General features: G+C 38.6%; 1 protein-coding gene across 3 annotated transcripts in view; it reads left to right on the top strand.

The window, feature by feature from the left end:
* The first annotated feature begins 3,965 nt into the window (after positions 1 to 3,965).
* Positions 3,966 to 6,000, top strand: part of LOC129721261 (dual specificity protein phosphatase Mpk3) — a 60,707-nt gene continuing 58,672 nt past the window's right edge. The window contains exon 1 of one of the 3 annotated variants that reach the window (XM_055673616.1): positions 3,966 to 4,107. The gene's annotated coding sequence lies outside the window, so the exon portion shown is untranslated. Of the gene's footprint in view, positions 4,108 to 4,179; positions 4,195 to 6,000 lie in introns of those variants that run through there. The other 2 variants (XM_055673615.1, XM_055673617.1) reach the window with 2 other exon arrangements.

Below are 6,000 nucleotides of genomic sequence, written 5' to 3'. Positions count from 1 at the left end.
TATGGGTGCCCGCGCCACCACGGATCAGATATTCGCGGTTCGGCAGGTTATGCAGAAATGCCGCGAATATAACGTGCCCACACATCATTTGTTCATCGATTTTAAAGCGGCGTACGACACAATCGATCGGGACAAGCTATGGCAAATTATGCACGACTACGGATTTCCGGACAAACTGACGCGGTTGGTCAAAGCGACGATGGATCGAGTGATGTGTGTAGTTCGAGTTTCGGGGGCACTCTCGAGCCCCTTCGAAACCCGAAGAGGTCTAAGGCAAGGTGATGGTCTCTCGTGCCTACTGTTTAACATTGCCCTGGAAGGTGTCATTAGAAGAGCGGGGATTAACACGAGTGGCGCGATATTTCAAAAGTCGGTTCAACTGTTTGGTTTCGCCGACGATATTGACATTGTGGCTCGGATCTTTGTGAAGATGGCGGATACGTACATCGGACTAAAGGCTGAAGCCAAACGGATTGGACTGGTCATCAATGCATCGAAGACGAAGTACATGAAGGGAAGGGGTTCTCGAGAGGACAGTGCTAACCTCCCACCTCGAGTTAAAATTGGTGGTGATGAAATCGAGGTGGTTGATGAGTTCGTGTATCTGGGCTCACTGGTAACTGCCGACAACGATACCAGCAGAGAAATTCAACGGCGCATTATGGCAGGAAATCGTGCATACTTTGGTCTCCGGAGGACGCTCCGATCGAGTAGAATTCGTCGCCGCACCAAGTTAACCATCTACAAGACGCTGATCAGACCGGTAGTCCTCTACGGGCATGAGACATGAACTATGCCTGTGGAGGACCAACGCGCCCTTGTGGTCTTCGAGCGGAAGGTGTTGCGTACCATCTTCGGTGGACTGCAGATGGAAAACGGAGTGTGGAGAAGGCGAATGAACCACGAACTGCAGGAGCTGCTTGGGGAGCCATCTATCGTTCACACCGCTAAGATAGGCAGGTTGCGGTGGGCTGGGCATGTTGTAAGGATGTCAGACGACAGCCCAGTAAAGATGGTTCTTGAAACCAATCCGTCAGGGACGAGACGGAGAGGTGCACAGCGGGCAAGTTGGATCGATCAGGTGGAAGACGACCTGCGGGCCCTACGCAGACTGCAGAGCTGGCGAACTGCAGCCATGGACCGAGTGGAATGGAGACGACTCTTACGTACAGCAAAGGCCACACCACGGCTTGGGACTGTTTGGTAAGGTAAGGTATGTGTGTGAGACGTTGTGCTCAATCGTTGCATGGTGAGATATACTTATCTATCTAAGTTTTTTTTCTTATGAGTTATATCATATTGAAAAGATTTCATTAATTGTATTATTATTATTATTTGAAAAAAAAAAACGCATTTTGTAAAGTGGTAAAGGTGATCGAAATATTTTTTTTTATTTTATCAAATGTTAAACCTCAACATCCCCTACCTCACGACGTGCTACAACATGCGAATTCCTTACAACCTATGCTTAACTTTTCGTCTGTTGGCAATCTAGTTTCTGCAAAATATCGATAACTCATCTAATTCCAGAAAAAAATGAGGTTTTGTCCAAGCTTTTGAATGGGACTGCCCTAGATGAGGTACAAAAACGATATTTTGACCATAACTCAAAATTTTAAATGTGTTTGGAAAATTTTTGAGCTAGTGTTACACTCAACAAAACAATATTTTGATAATTTCCGAAAACCATCTCCTGTATCTTAAAAATTAGAAAAAATATACGTTGTATAAAACGTTATAGTTATCAGATACTCATATGCCTTACACTTTACCGGTAGGTAAACTCTACGTAAAACTCATATAAAATGCAAAATTCACAGGATAATTCATCTAACCAGGCCATGATGAACTCAAATGAAAATCTTGTAGAATTCACTTGAAAATGACCGTGAAAATATTCACATAACTTATCCGGTAACTATAACGTGAGAAATATTTTGAGTGTAGGTCACTTCAGAAGTTTTTTTTTGTAGCACAGTTTTATTATTATTATTTATTTATGGCATGGCGTTCGCGTTATTTTTTGAATTTCCGCTTAAGGTGGTAGTGTGTAGAAGCCACCACGTGGTCGGCTACGAATTTTCAGTGCCACTAGACTCGGTAATAGTTAGTCAATGCGTTATCTACGAAAACACTTTCTTATGTTTTCGTCACCATAACAAACATGATGATATGTTTTCACAAGTGATGTATTAACTATTACTGAGTGGTAAGCATTTCAAAATTCGAAGTCGACACGTGGTGGCTCGTAGTCGGCCATTTATGGGTTCAACACACTTCCACCTTAAATGATGCATTTTTTTTTCAACTTTTTCCATCTAGCGGCGTCCATTGTGGGGGATGGTGTTATTTTAGATGCTTTTTTTCAAGACGGTATTATGATTTTAAGAAAATTATATTGGTGCATTTTCAAGATAGATTTACTTTAAACATGAGTACTTAATAATGTTTGAGTTGAAAAGTTCTCTTTATCTATAAATAATAAATTGATCCTATTTTGCAAAATGTATGATAAATAAAATATAGTGGGGCAGACATGCTTGGCATTAACTGAAAAATGGGGTAATGTGATAGTAGAACAAAGGTACGTTTTACCGCTAAGTAATTTAATTATGGTTTTCAGAGTTAAAAGAAAATATATTTTTGAAGTTTCACATCTCTTTCGACATTGCACATGCGTAAACAGAAACGTGTTTCCGGTTACTATTCAAGTTAAGGGATTATATACCTTTTTGGTCGAGAAAAATGAGGAAAGTTTGAATTTATTTTTAAGTGCATAGCATCATTTTCATTGCATCAAAGTGGTATTTTTCTGAAAGTACAGTTTATCAACAACAAGAAAATACGTTTGATTTTGAGATATACCTATTATTGGCCGTAGTAATGGCCGTTTCCCCGAAACGCTATTTTTTTGCAGAGGCTTGCGGTGATTCTGATAGAGACTCAGCGGATCAACCGAAGTGAAAAAAATTAATATTATTTCATTAGTTTAGAAGTGTGCCGGGTCCTTGAACGATCACTTTTATGAGTATTTTGTTTTCAGTGCAAACGGGAACGTTTTTTTCCCAAAAAAAGACGGTTTGAGCGCAAAAAATTGCAAATAAATTTTTTTTTGCGGCAAAATGTAACTGTATGTTTCAAAAAGCGATCGTTCAAGGACCGGCGAATTTTATAACGAAAATTAAAAAAAAATGAAGGAAATCGGTTCAGTAATTTTCCCGCAATCAGGATCACGGCAAAGTCATTTTCCGGAAAAAAACTATTCCGAGATAATCGCGTGTAAAGTTTCAAGTTTAGCTTATGCGGCCGTGGCGAGGCGCGTTGCAAATCGCTCTAACTTTCTTCCTATTGCTCAGATCTTTATGAAAATTTGTGGAAATGTTCTCAAGATGTTGTATTTGAAGATAATATAATAAAAAAAATTCCGGTTTTTTGAAAACTAAAAAGGTTAAGGCAAGTTGACTGTTGACAAATAAACCAGTTTCTCTGAGCACTGAGGAAGGCTTCAAGTAGAAACCGAAATACCAAATTACTTAATATTGATAGAAATAAATTTCCCAATTAAATTTAAGAAAAAGGGCATTCATCTTGAAACATTAATTGCATGTAATTTAATTTTATCGGGCAGTTCACAGCAGCAGCCGCCGCTAGGCATGGACATGCATGTGTGCATTTCACACTAGCGCACTAGATAACTGAACTTATCCTAAATGCAACGCTTGCTTGATGGGTGCATTCCTGCATCCAGTTTCCCTTGCCATGCTGCCCAAGAAGTAATGCGAGCAGGTTGTACATAGATTCGTCCTTCAAATTCGTATAGGAATCCGCTTCTCACCAATACCTCGAGAGCAGCCATAGTCTAGTCTAGTGCATTCCTATTTACCGTAGACTGCATAAGGGGCAAACTGTTGCATACATTCAGGAGCGATTGCAACGAACAGGCTGAGGTAGAGCAGTTGGCTGTGACGATCCTTCCAGTGCAGCAAAATGCTGCCGCGTCCGTTTGTCCGGTGTGCATTTGCAAACTGTGTGGACGTAGCGAAAACAAATGAAACAAGCCAAATACTGCTGATCTGAGCTGAGCCCTTGCGCAAGATGGAATTAATTGTAATTTCGCGGTCACATTCCGTGATTTGTGGTGATTCGATATTCAACTAGGAGGAAGCGTGCATCACAGCTAGCTACATCGCTTCTGTCAGTGATTGTTTCTACGTTGCATAATCGAGCTTCCCGGATGCGCATGTGTCGAACCGAGTGCATTTGTTTTATTTTTTTGTGACCTTACACACACGTGTGTGTGCTCAAGCTTAGGAAGGAAATCAAGCGGCAGGTTGTTTAAAATAAAGAGTAAATTTTAAACAATCGCGAACTTGAGCGGCCATCTGTGCGGCCATTGTGAATCGGTCTCTGTTTGTCTGTGATCTTGTAGGTCCTCTCCACCACACAGTAATCTTTCTGTTGTTCTAACATGTCATTTTCACTAGATTATCATATATCTATGTTAAAATAATTTATTGGTTTCTCATTTTTGATACAAATAGAAAGCTTTTGTTTCAGTTCTTATTCTCACGATGGAACTTAGAAGATAAAAAAACGAATTCAGTTTATAGACGTTGCTGCATTAGCTTATCAAATAATGTTTTTCGATCTAGTACAGGTCGGACTCGATTATCCGGAACATCAAAAAATTTTTCATTCCGGATAATGGAGTTTTCCGGATAATCGAATCACACAAAAAATTCTTAAATTTTGCGATTAACGAACATAAAATAAATATTTCTTTTCTTTATTTTACTTACATGATGCAGTGGCGTAACCAAAAGTTACTTCTGAGGCGAAAGGGAGTAAAATCTTAAGAAGCGAAAAAAATTAATTGGACATTGATTATTTTCACTCAATTTGAACTTGTCCCAAACATGCTGAACGTGACTTAAATGGTAACAAATATGCCAGAAGGGATGGTAAAGACAAAATTTCGGAATAAAAATTAAAAACGGACACCAAAAAAATAAAATTCCGGAGAATCGAGTCTAAAATTCCGGATAATCGAGTTTCCGGATAATCGAGTCTCCGGATAATCGAGTCTGGCCTGTACTTAACAAATTTGTTGATGAACAATAAAACGTTATGCATTGATTTTTATCTGGATAACAATTAAACAAACATTTGCTCAACAAGAGTTACATGTTTGGATGTCAAAATGGGCTGTTTGAAGATTTGTTAAACTAAGTACGAACAAAACCAAACTCTACTTTAAGAAAAAATAACTATGCGAAAATCATGATTCAAATCGTATTTTGCGTTAAAAGACCCTATCGTTGTAAAGCAGTTACTTTTCTTTTAATGGAGACGCATGGTGGTTCATTGACGATTGCTTATCTATATTTAGTGATATTAAAGCTTGGAAAAATATATAAGGCCGTTACAAATTTTACTTCCATATTATGTCACCCCCCCCCCTTTCAAAAATCTTGAATATTGGAAGGGGAAGAAAAATAAACTCAAACCGTTTTGTTCATTTCATTGGTTTTCCGACAGCATAAATGCTTAATTTAGCAAAAAACAAGTCAGGTGACAGCGAGAGTGTCGTCGAAAGGCAAGCGAAATAAATAATAATAATAATAAAGTGTTATTTTTCAACATTTATTTGAGTGCAAGTTACAAACGTCATAACTTGCACACAAACTTTGATCAAAGATATTCCTTTTTTTCGTCTCGGTGTTATTTATTTTTTGCCACCCCCTCTGCTAACTTTGATAACCTTGGACATAAAAAGAATTCGAAATTTGTATCAGCCTAACTGGAATTCAAAAAATATGTCTTCTTCAAAATTTGATATTTTATCTGAAACTATCTGAGGAATCCAAAGATAATATCAAACGACAGAGTCTTTTAGGCATTGAACTCTCCAAACGACCAAGTACGGTTTGAATCAAGGTTCACGCATAGTAATTGTTATTTGAAGTACAGAATGAAATCTTCCCTTGAAAGGCCAACAAA

Source organism: Wyeomyia smithii, chromosome 2 (genome assembly GCF_029784165.1).
Source record: "Wyeomyia smithii strain HCP4-BCI-WySm-NY-G18 chromosome 2, ASM2978416v1, whole genome shotgun sequence".
In the NCBI taxonomy this organism is placed as follows: domain Eukaryota; kingdom Metazoa; phylum Arthropoda; class Insecta; order Diptera; family Culicidae; genus Wyeomyia; species Wyeomyia smithii.
This window is presented reverse-complemented; position numbering and strand designations above follow the sequence as displayed.